Genomic DNA, 15,670 nt, shown 5'->3' on the forward strand with positions numbered 1-15,670 from the left:
TAAACCTGCAGGTTTACTTTTGAGAGAAGGATTTTCATTATCTCCTTAGGAAATAATTATGTAAAAAGTTGCTTTAATTCATAATTTTTCCAATTACTGTAATTGTGTGAGTTTAAAAGACAAAATAAATTAAAAATTTTAAAGACTACTATGTGTAGCTGCTACAAATGGTTTACAGCACAGCATCTACATAGAACCACGCCTTCCAAATTCTTGAGTGGTTGGAAAATACATTTTATGTCCCTGGAAAAGGAATATATAGATACACAAAATCTTAAGTTGGTATCTTAATCAAGCTACCAAGATATGATCGATATCAGACAGCCGAATGAGTTGTGAGACAGAGCATCTCTTTGGAATTTCAAAGTAGGTGCTTAAAACCTTTTATGAGTCTTCAATCCTTTACTCACTGAGTATAGAAGAGAATTGAGAGGGTTGATATTCGTGAACAAGGAATTTTTTGTAAAGGATTTCTTTGGAAAAAGGTGCTGGATGAGTTGTGAGTTGCACCCTCTACCATCAAGGGAGAAGGTTAGAGGGTGCCTGCCTCTTGCTTCTGGCCTTCAACAAGACTACTTGGAGACCTTGAAATGTGGCCCCTGCAGTTAGCCAGGCACCAAGGACAGGTATCTGTCTGACGGATGGGAAATACAGAATATGAGAGATGGCTGCCCAGCTACCTTGGTACTGGAGGAATGAATTGTTTCTGATATATTGGGATTAGCCTATATCCCAAGAATTTGTTCAGATAGAGAATTTGTGGGTATTTCCCATGATAGATATGAATCATGCATGGGAGACAGTTGATGTGGTGGTCATCTTTGATCCTGTTCAATAGCACTGATTAGAGGGGCGATGGCACCTCAGCAGGCAGAGCGAACTTTTGGTCACTGATGGAGTCCCAGCAGCTGCAGAAGGGATCAGGTGAGCAGCTGGACTGGAGATGCATTGCCTGAGTCTAAGAAGTGGCAACAGATGATTGCAATGCTTGAGAATCCCCAAGGAGCTCTCAAATGCACCTCAAAAATAAGAGCTTTAAACACTTGACAGGTCCAGAGATCATGAAGCTGTCTTGAAATGTTACCAATCAAATAAAACCTTTCTTCCTCCCATCCTTCTCTTACCTTCCTCCACTATAGCTATGGCAGGACAGTAAGATGGGGATGAGGTTTTAGAAGTACAAGACTGGGACAGGTGGGGAAAGATACGACAAGATGATCTGATTCCCAAATTGAGACTGTGTCTGTGACCTAACATCAGTGGGGGCATTTTGTAATCTGACAGTGAATTGAAAAGGCATGGTATTGCCCAAGGTTGCATCTGGGGGAATGGAAGAACTTTCCTCCACTGATTAAATGTTAAAAGTATAGTGGGAGGCAAAAGTAAAGATGCTTACTGATTATATCTCATGAGTCCTGCCTATTCAACATCCTGGTTACAGAGTCATCCCTTGGCTTAGGGCCCCCAGGACAAAAAGGCAAGAGGACATAGGGAGAGCACTGCCCTCAGTGATCCAGGGACCTGGAAGAAGGGCTGATGTGCAACGTTTCAGCCCCTTTCCCTTTCCTGCTGGCTGCAGTGGCAGGGCTGGGGGCAGAGGGAGACACTGTTGTGAAGTAAGCAGCGAGTGCTATTTCTTTTGGTCTGCAAGGAGGGCTGTTCAGCAGGTTCCGTTGGTCTCCTCATGAATGAACTATTAAAGGGCTGAAAGGGTTGTGCATCTGAGGCTTGGAAAGCACTGCAATGTATATATCCTCCCAGCTTTTATATATGTCTAATGCAAAGAAAACCTCTCATAGTATTATTGAGTATGTAATTTTTTCTTTTCGCAAAAGGAGTTGAGAAAAGAAAGTAACAAGCACTGAAGGATTCAGGCATGGGTTTTTTTGTGATTCAGGCAAAATCACAGCATCTTGCTAGTTCAGGGTGGGAAAAGTAGTGAGACTCCACAGTGCAGGGATTAAGATTGCAGGTTTTGAGTCAGGCTGTTGGAGTTTGAATCCTGGCACCTCGGATAAATCTAAGCCTCTGTTTCCTTGCCTGTAAAAGGGGTAAACTACTGGTCTCATGGCATTATTATAGAAATTAAAGAAAATAATCCCCATAGAGTGCCCGATGCAGTTCCTGGTACTTGATAAATGTGTAGTAATTGTCAGCTAAGATTAGTATTGTTTTCCTAATCTGTAAAGTTGATTCCTACCACTCGAGGTAGCTGTGTTCTGTAAAGTCACCGTGAATATTGAATTAGTGAATATGGAACCATTGCTCCCAGGGGAAATAAAGTATTAGGTTCCTGTGAGCCTCTAGTCACAGTATTTTTATCAACTGATTAATATATAACTTTGTTTTATATGTGTTTCTGTTTAAAGATCCCTTATTTAATATATATTGTTGATTCATTAATATTGAACTCATGGATAACAGTGCTAAAATGAATGCCTGAATGAAGATTATCTAATGCACCTATTTTCTCTGTGAGGCACATTCTTGTGCTTTAAAACACCAGGCAGCACTTCAGTACTACACCTGGGAGCTATTTTAAACAGCAAATCACCAAAAAAAGCACAAAAATGTGAAAACCGTGACACCAAATAGACTGTGAAAAGGACACTTGTTTATAAAATGAGAGCTGAAACAAGAAGGCAGTGTTCCAGCCTGTTTGACCTCAGCTGGGAATGTGCATACTGGGCAATTTAAATTTTTTGCTGCTCTGCTCATGTCAGAATGACTGCAAAAGCACAGAGTATTAATTTTTTGGGAGGGTTACAAATAAATTTTAGTGCGTAGGCAAATGCACAAATACAGAAGCCATGAATAATGAGAATCAACTGTATCTGGTTGACCGGCAACTGGTGATCCCAGGTCTGCTTGAATATCTCCAGTAATGGGAGAATGACATACAGAGGCAGTTCATTCTGTCCTTGGCCAAATCTCACTTTTACAAGCTTGCCAAATTCTACCCCATGGGACCTCAAAGAAGAACTTTAACATTTCTTTCAAATGACAGTCATTTATACGCTGGTTGATAGCTACCGTGTCTCCTCGGACCCATCAGTAGGTCGAGCATCTCCATCTCCTGTAGCTATTCCCCATATGATAATACTGTAATTGCCCTCACTGTTCCTGTTGCCCTCCTTGAAACACGTTTCAGTGTTTCAACATCTTTTTGCGAGTGTGAGGCCCGTGACTAAAGCTGAGTATCTGAGTGCCAGGTGAGGTCTGATCAACACCCAGAGAAAAGTGGCAATTACCTCTCTCGTACTAAATGCTAGCTTTTGCTAAATATTTTTAGAGTTTATGTGGCAGAGATTGTTAATGTGCATGCAATAAGTATACATTTATTGACATTTCTTTGCCTCGTGCGTCTAAGTGGGGTCATGTGACTAATTCTTTCCAGTGGGATATGGATGGCAATGATGTAAGCCACCTACAGGTCTGATCCTTAAGAACATCCCTAGGGATTCTCTGTGACCACCTTAGGAGTCATGTGCTCCAGATGACATAGATACAAGCTGGAAGTAGCTCTGGATCCTGAGTCATCTCATAGTGGAGAGCTGTGCAGAAGAGCTGTTCTTCTTGGCATGACTGTGAAATACTATTTTATTCTTTTAAACATTGTGATTTTTGGCAGCATACAGTGTTAATTACTGTGAAAAATATAATCTGTAACAGCTTTTTTTGTGGTCATATTGTGCTGTTGACTGAAACAGAGTATGCTATAAGCTAAAATCCATTGTTCTTTTTAATATAGGCTGCTACTTAGATACATACCCCTATCATGAACTTGCTGATTTTTTGGACATAAGGTCCAATATATTAAATTTTTCTCTATTAGATTTTATTTTTTAGGTCTAGTAATCCTATTCTAACCTTAGATCCTTATTCTGTCAAGCAACCATTCTTTCAAATTTTGTATCTTTCACAAATGTAAGCCTTTAAACTGCTCACTGATAAACACTTTATTATCAAATACCCTGGGCCTTGGTATTAAGACAAAGAAGATACAAATCTTTTTTCTAGCTCAATAACATATTATTTTCCTAAGTGAATTACTGATAAATTCTGGCATTGTTCTTTTTTCTTTTTCCCTCTTTTTATGCTTTCTTTCCTTCAATGTAACTACTTATTATTTTATCTGGATTTTTTTTATCTTCCTTTAATTTTAGTCTTAATTTTTCAGTCTCTAGAAAACATATTCTTCTCTCTCCTTGAGAAAATACCTGTCAATAGCCAAGGTTATATCATTCTGGAATCTGATGCCAGGGCCCAGGGATAAAACCCCTACCCTTTGCCCCTATCTGCAAAGCAAAGGATTCTCCTATTATTTCCTCTCCCTTTTCCAAAATCTTGACTGTTACTTATAAAAAAGCTTGAAAACACTATTGAGTCCTCAAGCTGTTTGTTTTCCTAGTGCAGTGAAAAAACACTGCCTTCAAAATTAGAGGACTTGGGTTTGAGTCCCGGGTTTTCTAATTATAAGCTTAGTGACCTTGGAAAAATGCCTTAACTTCTATGAACCTCAGTTTTTAAAAAAAATCTGTAAATAAGGATAATAGTTCCCATTCTGGATACTCCTAAGATTGTGTGAGGATTGAATAAGTGAATGGTGCCAAAATGTTTAGTGCTAGATGAGTTAGTGTAGTTGCCATCTGCCAAGGATGCTTTCTGGGTCTTTTCTGTCATGGTTCTTCATCCCTTCACAGAGCAGAAGGATTGTATGGTGGCCGGTAGGTCTGATATATCTTGGCAGGTCCTCAGATATAACCATGTATAGCTGTCCCAGGAAGAGAGGAAAACTCCCCGCTGACTATATTGGATCTGTTCCCACTGGTTTTCATCCCTCAAAAGTAGATGAGGGCCCAGCTCTGGGGCTGTAGGCACCGGGGTTATTATTGCTGGGCTCAGCTACAGACTTCCCAATGTCCCCTCTAGATGCTCCATGAAAAAAAGTGTTTTATGGTCATAGAGGTCTGGGAAATGAAGAATTTGTCTTGGAGATTTTCAATACAACATTAACATATTGAAGGCTCTGAGAAATCTTGTAGTAAAGAAACACATTTAACTTCATTTGATTCAGTGGTTCTCAAAATTAGCGGATCTTGGAAACTTTTCTTTCATGGGAGTCATATTAATGTCATGCTGAACTAGCTTTCAACAGAAGCCTCTTTTGGAAATGTTGGCCTAGGATGACAAACAGTTAAATATCCCTCAATGAATAGTAATGTGGCAGTTTATTTTTATCTGATCTTTTCCCCAACCTGGCCCTGTCCCAGCGAGGTTTTGGAGAAAACTCACAAACCACTAGTCTGTGTATCAGATTGTTAGATACCCTCACACACACTGAGAGAAGTAGTTCCTTACCTTCACTACCTCTGGTCTGCCAGCTCTCCAGGATATTCCTGGAAATCTTCCCAAACCAGCATATTTCCTCCCTTGAGCTCATCCTTTAAGTAGTGTGGCATCAAACAGCTTTGGGGGCTATGTGACTTTTGTCTGTGCCACTGAGAACAGGTGGCTAGAGGAAGGGATACATGGAGTACACTGGGGAGCCTCCTTGTGGCCGTTGCCTCTGCTTCTTCCCAGACAACATAGTACCTGGATTTAACACAGCCAGTCGGCTCGAGGAACCATGAGGTTCAGGCAAACTCGCACCTATTTCTACAGCCCTCATGTTTTCTAGTATTGTCCACTTCTCAGAACTCCACTTTGACCCCTGATCAACTTCACCAAAATGATACCACTGAAATCTGGAAATATAGGTTCTCATTTTTTGACAATAGCTGCCTCATCTGCTACCTGTTTCCTTCCCTCAACACACTCACATGAATTCAGCCCTAAAGATCCCAGCTATTGCTTCCTGAGTACTTACTATGCACCAGGCGTTGAAGCCCTTCACATGCATCAACATACTTAATCCTTACAACTTCAGGGTGATCTAGGAACATTTATTGCCCAATTTCAGAGAAATTAAATAATTTTCATGGAGACATATAGCTAGTCAGTGGTAAAGCTGGACTCTAAAACTTTAGATCTGTCCTTCCCCAAAACCCCTGCTGTTGTCAATGACTCTATATTGCCTTCTTTAGGATATGTCAGGCACCTCCACTCCAGACACCCTGGTGAGCTACAGCAGTCGTGTACGCGCCAGCATCTTTTATTTCCTCACTTCCGTTACTTAATGCTGCATTGAGCTAATTCTGCCCCAGACTATTCCTCCAGGGGCTTTCTCTTCTTCTGCCCCTAATCGTCAGGCACTGCTACAGGAGACACTGAGTCACACAGATCCAGATCATGGTAGAAGTATGCTGTCCAGCTTTAATCTGGCCCTGCTATGCTTGTTCGCCCTTTTCATCTCTCATTGACCTCAAGCATGCCTCGTGGGAGTTACTCTCTTCTTTTCTCTTAAGCTCCCAGACCTTCCATTGCCGCCATATAGATTTTCCACAGAAGACTGAGGAGTAGAGGAAATGATACAGTGAAGGAAAGGCAAGGTGTTCAGTGTTGAGGCCAACCCTAAGATTTTTATATCCTCTGCCTTCACTTCAGCAAAGTGCTCATCCTCCTTCCCCTTTCATTCTACCTTTCAAACTCAAAGTCAGCAGGTTCTTAGCTCTGGTTATAGCCTCCCTTGTACTCTGGGAGATCATTTCTTACCATTGCTCTCTGTCTCCCTTCTGCCCAGATCATTCTCTTCTCTGACATCTTAACACTTAATCACTTGATGTTTGTATTACCCCAGTACATTGAGTTTCTCAAAGATTACTGGTTTCTTTCTTTTCAGATCCAATGAACTTTCCTCAGATCTTATCCACTTCGACTCCTTTAGATATTTGGCAATGCTGACCACCCATTTAAAAAAATATTCTCTCATTGACTTCTATAGCAATGTGCTCTCCTGCTCTTTTTCTGTATCCTTTTCTAACTGCTATGCCACTGTTAGTCCCGTTCCTTTTCCTGCTTTCCAAAGCCAAAGTCATGTTCTCTGCTCTCTGTTTCCCACGTGTACCTCTCTTTACTTCAGCTATCACGTCCTTGTTGAATGACTTTCAAATCTGCATTAGTAATCTTGCTTTTGTCCTTGCCCCGATAATGCACTTCCAACTGTCTACAGCATAAGTGTACTTGAAAGGAAAAGTGAAGCCTTTCACTTACCTCTAAAATGGGTTCCTTTTTATAACTACTTTATTTCTGTTAGTGGTCCCAGTAATATTAGTCTTCACATAACCCTGAAGTTATGTTTTACATTCCCCATCTCCTTCATGCAATCTACATACATTAGCTTTGTCCTTTTATTTCAACATGTTTTTCTTATTGTCTACATGTCCCTTTTCCCCACCCAGTACCCTAGTTAAAACTGAAAACTGTGGAGTTTGTTCTTGGGACCCTCACTCAAACAGTTCTGGACCCTGAGCACCCCCAGTGATGTCTGTTTCCTATTCCCTCAAATTTACAGTGCCATCAGTCTATCTTCCACCCTCTAATCAAAATTCTCTCTCTCAAAAAACAAAAACAAAAATATTTAAACTCATTATCCTTGTGGTAGGAATATCTTATAATAGTTTATCATATTGCCCAGTCCTATTACTGCAACTCAAGTTTCCTTGAAGTGGAATCTAGCTTTGCATTGACATAATGAAGGCTCTAAATCTTAGATATCATCCACCATGAATAGGGACCTCTGAAAATAAGCAGCTTGTATGAAAGCCCAGTGCCACTCTCCTTGCTGAAGTCCTAATCTTATCAGCCCTTTGTCTTCTCTCTTTGATTCCAGAGTCTCCTTTTTCCAATTAATTCAGCTACCAACTTCCCACATCTGTCACTCTCCCTTGTTGCTTCAACATTGCCCACTGCACCAAGTTATGTTCATCTGCTTGTTTAGGCATTTCCTATGGACTATTCTCTCTCACTGCCTTTCCAATGTTATTCTCGATTACTCTAAATATTCTCTCAGTCAGCAAGTGGGCCTTTTACTCTCAGTCTTCCTTGCCCTTTGCTTTTGCTATTCTTTTTACCCTCTTCTTCATCTATTGAAATCACATTTAGCTCTCAAGGGCAATGTAAATCCCACTGTCTCTGTAAGGGTAATTCTTTCACTTTATCCAACACCAATTTCTCTCTCTTTTGAATTGCTATTGTAATTACAGTCAGAACCACTTAAATCAGCTTATAACATTCTCTAAATTTTTCTTTGCTTTTTGTCTTGCCTCTTTGACTTGTGGGCCAGGGTAACATCTTTTACTCCTTTGACATTTGTACAATATGAGCATTATATAAGTATTAGTGGATTGGCAGCTTGTACTTCCATGTTTATTATAACTTGACCCAAGTTGATAACTACCTGAATATATTGCTGAAGTTATTCTTTTGATTCAGTTAAAAATGGATTTATTTTTCCCACCTCAAGAGGTAAAATTTATGCCCATCATATTCACAATATTTGTGTGACTTCCATAGATGTTGCCACAAATACTTGGTTGACAATAGAAGTTTTGGAATTCACTTCTAAACGATAGGGTAAGGTTTAAAGAAGTTTGATAATGAAGGCATTTAAAATAAAAGTGTAAATGAATGTATGAATATGCCTCAGACTGAGTCACACAACCTTTCCAAAATGAATTGCAAAAATAAGGATTAAAATAATTTCTCAGGCTCTTACTGTTAAATTATAGTGAAATGAAAGCATTTAGATGGGGCTTAGTTATAGGCATTGCATCGTTAATTATAGTGGTTGCTTTGCTTTTGTTCCAGTGCATTGTAATTAATGAAGATCTACAGCTCTGTGCTTTGTCTTGGAAAACATATGTTGTTGTCATAAGCATCAATATAGCTAAGATATTCTTCATTTATTTCTCAAGTGTGACTCTTTTTAACACAGGGGAGCCCATTGTTGAGGCAGCAACAGAAAAATCACAGCTTGGATGGATCAGAGAGCAATTGACTCTATTCACATATGCCTAACCTTGTCTCAACACCCCACAAATGTGGGTTATAATGACATATGGGACATTGTTTAGACCAACTCAGTGATGATAGTATAATCACGCCTTTTTAAAAATTTTCAAGCCTGAAGAAGGACTTTAGGGTACCAGTGAGGAAAAGTTAGCAATGGCATAAATTAAAATGCATATTCTCGACTTGAATCTTGGTTCAGCCTGTGTGATTATATGTGTTTGCCATTTTGAGGATATAACAACTTTTTTTGAGGATATAACAAACTTTTTTTGGGGAGGGAGACAGGAGGTAGGTAACTAAAAGAACCTCCAGCTTTAATGATATCAATGTTTTATAAGCACTAAATATGAAGAGCCAACCACAAAAGGGAGGAGAGGGTAAGATTTCCGCCTCCTGTTAGAGGTATCACGTAAATGTAGAATTAATGGTAAAGAAAATAATTTCCAAGTTTTTCTTCGTCTGGTCTCATTTGCTCAGATCCTTCTGCAAAGCACTAGCTCTAAAAGAAAAGGCACTGAATTGGTCTTGGCACATGGCCCAGCAGAAACCTGACAGTTACCTCCCCACAGCCTTCATGAACATTTGAGGGCTTTGCGCTGCTGTTATTTTGAAATAATCGGTGTGCACACAAGAGTGAACATACAAATTGTGCCGCTTGATCCTTCCTCCTTGCTCTGCAGGGACCAACAGGGCCCCCTATGGAGATGTGGATGGCAGAAAAATCCTTCTCCATCTCCCTCCCAAGTTCCCTGTTGGAGCTGGGCGTGCAGCCTAGTAGGGGTTGGGAAGCACCAACTGATTGCCAGCGCCTATCTGTGAGCCCTCTGGCTCCGATGTGACTCTCTCTACCTCTCTGAAGTGACCCCTGGTCAGCGTTTGAAGCCTCTGAGGATTCTCAGGGATGCAAATGATGGGCCAGAGGGTGGCAATGAGAAGGACAGCTCCTTCAGTTCTGAGGGGCTAACGGTCCTCTATGCCTTAGGGGCAGAGAACATTGCACCCACTTGCTTGCCTAAATCCACAGTGGGTTATGAGCTATGAATTGATAAAAGCCCTATTTCCTCTCTAGGTGTTGAAAAAGTGGGCTAATTTTGATATTTTGAAGAGGAGTTTTAGAATTTTGTTCTAAGATCCACTTAAGGTTTTTCAAAAAAAGCACTTCCCTGTTTATAGAGGAAAACACTGCCTACATAATAAGAAGAAAAAAATCTCTCAAATCTTGAAAAAGCTAATTGACTTTAGATTCTCTTATCAAAATACGAACTGATATCATAGGACTCCAACAGATTTATCCACTACAGATCTTTTACTTTAATTTATTGGTTACTTCACAGAATTGCCAACTGCATTACAGTCCCGGGTGTAGTGGGAAAAGCACTATCATATAACTCTTGAGCAGATGTGTTACAAGAGTCTTTTCATTTCCTTTCTTAAACCCTAAGAATAATGACACTGCAATATCATGTGGTGAAAAGAGCAATAATTTGATAAACATTGTCTTTCCATTAGATTAGAGCAATTAATCTGATTCTAATTTGGCTGAAACATTATCATACTGGAGTCCCCAGAGACCTGTGAATAATCTCTAAACACATTGGCACACTCAGTAGACAAACATTATCTCCACTCGCACTGTTCTTCCATATGGTCTCCTCCCATGGTGATGGAGGGCACCCTGCTGTTTCAATCAAATAAATGTCAATTATCTGAGATAGATTTTTAGTTTTTGAGCCCAGGCTTGCAGTGCAGCCAGAATGACTGGGTAGAATGGTCTGCAACTCATTCCTGCACATGCCGCTTGCGTTTTATAAGGAATTCACACCTTGCCACATCATCCAGCATTCCAGGAACTCCATAAATGAAATGGGTGGTTTCAGAGGCTCTGTGTGTGTGTGTGTGTGTGTGTGTGTGTGTGAGAGAGAGAGAGAGAGAGAAAGAGAGTGAGAGAGAGAGAGAAAGATTCTTGACCTTCATTTAGCTTTACTTTGCTTATTCTGGAAGATAGAGAATGTTTTTTAAACTCAAGGAGGGATACTCTTCACCCTCCGTTGTCTGAAACAGGGTTACTGTGCATGTCACTTCCCTCTTGGTAGCAGCATTTTCTGTCCTTGAATGGAAATCTGGACATAGAGATCTCAGAAACAATAACCCATATCTGACTGCTGGTTCTCCTGCAGGCCTTTTCCTAGACATGTTTGTTCTGAGTATGGAGGGCTTTGGGGGTGAGAGCTGCAGGACTTTCCCACCGGCCTCGTGGGGCTTGCTGATGAGATCAGCTGCAGCTCTGGACTCCGAGGCACTGGAAGGATGGAGGAAGGGATCCCACCTTCTCCATGTCCAGGGGAGGGCCCTGCAAGGGCACTCCTGGAGTGGAAGAGGAGAATCTAGTCTTTTAGAAAGAAGCCTTCAGATTTGAAGCTGACATCATCAGACCAAGCAAAGTAGACAGGGTTAAACAGCATGACATGCTGTGAGGACTGTCAGTTCTACATTTCTTTGCAGAGCCCTCTATCTTTAGGGTGTCAATTATCAGGTGTTGGTTTTGTTATCAGACAGGCCCTTGTCTCAAAAGCTTGTAAATTTGCCCAGAGACCTGAGGGCCGCTGATGACTATATGTCTAGACTAAAAGCACTAGGTCACCCTCCTTGCTGCTGCTACTGTGACAAGCTGGCACAAAGAGAAAGGCAGTCTGTGGGGATCTGGACTAATTCACTGTGGCAATCCAGCAAATGTTGTCAGAAAGGATTTCATTTTCTACGTTGGCTGTGATCCCAAATCAAGGAGGAAAGCCACTGAATGCTCAGAGTGAAAAAATACAGTAGCATCAAACTCCTCCTGCCTCTGAAATGGTCTAATCAGAGACTGTCAGTCATTGACATCAAATGTCAAGCCCCAGGTCACCCACTGCACTTAGAGGGCAGGAAGTTCCTTACTCCAGAGGTGGGCTCTGTGCACCTGCTCTGCCAGGCAGGAGGTGTGGAGGATGGATACTTTAGCAACAGCTGGAGCATTTGCTGAAGAGAGTGAACATTATGCCAGGCTGACATGTGGAGGAGGTTCATGAAGAGAAGACTGAGATGAATTAGAGGTGGTAAGGTGCAGTGGTTAAATATGCACACTCTGGAGGGAGGTGGCTTGGGTTCAAAGCCTGAGGTCACCACTTACTATATGATCCTGGGCAAGTTACTTAGCCTGTAGAATTCTGTTTCCTTATCTATAAAAAGGAGATTGAAGATAGCACCCAGCCCATGTGTTTGTTGTGAGGATTAAATAAGGTAACGAAGGTAAGCACACAGCATAGTGCTGGCACAGTGTATGTGGTCAATGTACATTTGCTACTATTCTTAGACAGTGACGGGCTCAGAAGACGTGGCTTTGAATTGTGTGGCTCCACTGCTTACCAGTTTTGTGTCTTTAAGTCACTAAATCAATGTAAGCCTTAATGTCTTAGGTATCTTATGGATGTTACACGGTTATTTTGAGACTCAAGTGACAGAGATGCAGCGTTGTAATGAGGACACACCAAAGTGTCCAAGGCAGCAGTAGTGGTGGGCTTCTATGTGCAAACCAGGCAAACTGCCTTCTCCAGTGCTTCTTAGTACAGAGCTGCTGAATTCAGTAGATGAAACACACACTATATGGGGAAAGGGCTCTGAGTCTGTACAAGTTTGCTCGGGCTGCCCTAACAAAGTACCACAGACTGGGTGGCTTAAGCAACAGAAATTTATTTCCTCACAGTTCTGGAGTCTAGAAATCTAAGATAAAGGTGTTAGCATGGTTGTTTCTTCTGAGGACCTCTCTCTTTTTCTTTGTTTATGAATCAAATTAGTGTAGGTGATGAAGATGAATTATAGAGGTCAGACTTCTGTCTTATAATTTAAATTTCAGTTTTTCTTAGGAGGCAAAACATTGCAATAACCTTACTGAGAGCCTAAACAAGCTTGTGCACATTAAAAAAATAACATTTTCTAGAGTTTGATGATCATCAATCATCTATTTATTCACTTTTAAAAGATTTATCATGATTGCCTTATGATTACTTATTGTGTGTGTGTGTGTGTGTGTGTATTATCATGCAGAGAGGCAATGTGATGCAGGATGAGAGAATCACAGATGTCTGTGTGACAAAGCTATTTCTTCTTTCCACTTTTATTGAGATATGATTGACATATAACATTGTATTAGTTTTAGGTGTACAACTAGTGATTTGATATATGTATATATTGTGAAAAGATCACCACAATAAGTCTGGTTAACATCTATCACCTCCCCTAGTCACAATTTTTTTTTCTTGTGATGAGAACTTTTAAGATCTACTCTCTCAGTAACTTTCAATATACAATACAGTTGTATTGTATATTACAATATAGTTAATATACAACACAGTTATAGTTATAGTTAACTAGTATTAATATAGTTATTAATATAGTTAATGATATGGTTATTACAGTTATATAATATAGTTAATTAGTTATATAGTTATATATAACTACAGTTATAGTAGTTATATTATATTATTACCAATTATATAACCAATTAACAGTATTGTTAACTATAGTCACCATACCCATTCCCAGGACTTGTTTATCTTGTAACGGGAATTTTGTACTTTTTGACCACCTTCAGCTGTTTTGCCCACCCTCTTTCTTGTTGGCTTGGAAGTGTCTTCACATGGTCTTACCTCTGTGTGTGTCTATGGCCTAATTTCCTCCTCTTACAAGGACACCAATCATATTGGATTAGAGCCAACCCTAGTTATCTCCTTTTAACATAATTACCTCTTTAAAGGCCCCATCTTCAAATAAAATTGCATTCTGAGGTCCTGAGGGTTAGGATTTCCACATATAAACTTTGGGGGGACACAACTCAGCCCATACCAGAGTCCCACACCAGGATTATATTCTCATTGTGATACTCTCAGTTCTAGCAGATTTGAACAAAAGCAGGAAGTTGAAAGAATATTGAACTAGATATCATGGCTGCTGTGGTCTAGTCAGCATTCACACAAATTAGATGAGTGACCTTGACCAGATCCTTTACTACGTTAGAGCCTCAGCATCTTCTTCTCTATTGTTCATTCTAGCATTAACATCTTATAATGATTTAAATAACATCTATCCATCTATCTCTCTCTCCATCCTATCATCTACTCATCTCATCATCCACCCATCTATCTATCTTCTCATCCAATCAACAAACATTTATTGAATACCTATTGTGTTCCCATCACCAAGCCAATTTCTAGAAATACATGATGGATGAGATGCATTCTCTTCCCTCAAGGCATTTGCTAGTCTAGTGGGGGAGACAGACAAAGTAAAAAGTACATGGATTCTCTCTATTCCCTCTTCTACATGACAATTCTTCAAATATTTGAGGAAGGCTGACATTTCCTGTTTTTTTCTTCTGGCTTCTTGTTTACAGATTAAATACACTCTAATATCTTTAACTACTCCTCATATCATAGTCTCCAGACTCTTCATTCTTTTAAATTAATGTTCTGTAGTATTAAGTAATTACTTTTTTAAACAATTCAGAAATAAATAAGAGCTATATGAAGATACTTTAATGCCACTTGATGAGGAAGCAGACAATAATGAGACTTTACCCATGTTGGGTCCTCACACTGATTTAATCGGGATCAAGATGGGATGTTACAAATTACATTGGTGTCTCACATTATATTTCACTCACATTTTCTCCAGTTGTGTCACTCAGCCACATTTACTGAGCTCTCATTTATTTTGGAGCATTGTATTGGGCAAGGTTATCATATACCTTTTAGTCAAATGTAGAAGTCATAATATTGATGCAAGGGCCACAACATTACAAAAACAAAACCAAAACTATTAATCATGTACCAGACACTTGGTGAACTTTATCTTGTTTAAGTATTATAACAATTCTATGATATATTCACCATTTCATAATTGGGGCTACTGGTCTTGGAGGTTAAATGACTTGCTCAAGGTCACTCAGCTGGTAGGAGGATCCAGGATTTATTCTCAGATCTCTTTGATTCTAAAGGCTTGGCTCATAACCCCTCTGCTTAAGCCCCTTTCTAAGAGCCCTCTGTTCAATTACAGGTCAGGGGACAGCTTGGTGGGTTTTCGGTTGGGCTGGTGGGATAGTAGAGTTTCCACGTAAGGGTAAAGTTAGCCGGCAGATTTAGGCCAGGCCTCATGGAGATTACACCTTGATGGAGATGTTATGGTCCTGAGTCTGGGCCTCACCTTTTCCCTTTTCGGATCTCACTTTTATTATTTTGTCAGGGTGATCAGGCTTTGCAGGATAGAATCTCTCTAACGAAATACAAAAGAGGATGATTTCTAAGCCACAGTGCCTATTTACCATGGGAAATAGAATTGATTTTTAAAATCAGGAACATTTCTTCAACAAGGCGCTCCCTTTCTGTGGGGGTAAGTCACTCAGAAGGACAAATAATAATTTAGATAGTTGCTTGGCGAGCATAGGGTTTACAGCAAACAGATCAGGTTTTGTCCAAGGGAAGTCTCCTCAGGCTAATATAACTTGGAGTTAATCCTTCTCTGCCTTATGGTTATTTCTGCCTAAATTACTGGAATCTATATTCCAGAATCATGACGTAATTTTCTTTGGTCGCTGTTAGACTCAGACACACTGACAGTCTAACCTTTCAATTCTCTTTAGGCAATATTTCTCTTTTGGAAATATCTATTATCGAAAACATCCCTTGTG

General features: G+C 40.1%; 1 long non-coding RNA gene across 8 annotated transcripts in view; it reads left to right on the forward strand.

Moving 5' to 3' along the window:
- The window catches only part of LOC147914504 (uncharacterized), a 171,298-nt gene that overhangs the window by 74,935 nt on the left and 80,693 nt on the right, over positions 1-15,670 (forward strand). The gene's annotated exons all lie outside the window — the stretch shown is intronic.

Source organism: Ceratotherium simum, chromosome 19 (genome assembly GCF_057802395.1).
Source record: "Ceratotherium simum simum isolate JZ-2026a chromosome 19, ASM5780239v1, whole genome shotgun sequence".
NCBI classification, from domain to species: domain Eukaryota; kingdom Metazoa; phylum Chordata; class Mammalia; order Perissodactyla; family Rhinocerotidae; genus Ceratotherium; species Ceratotherium simum.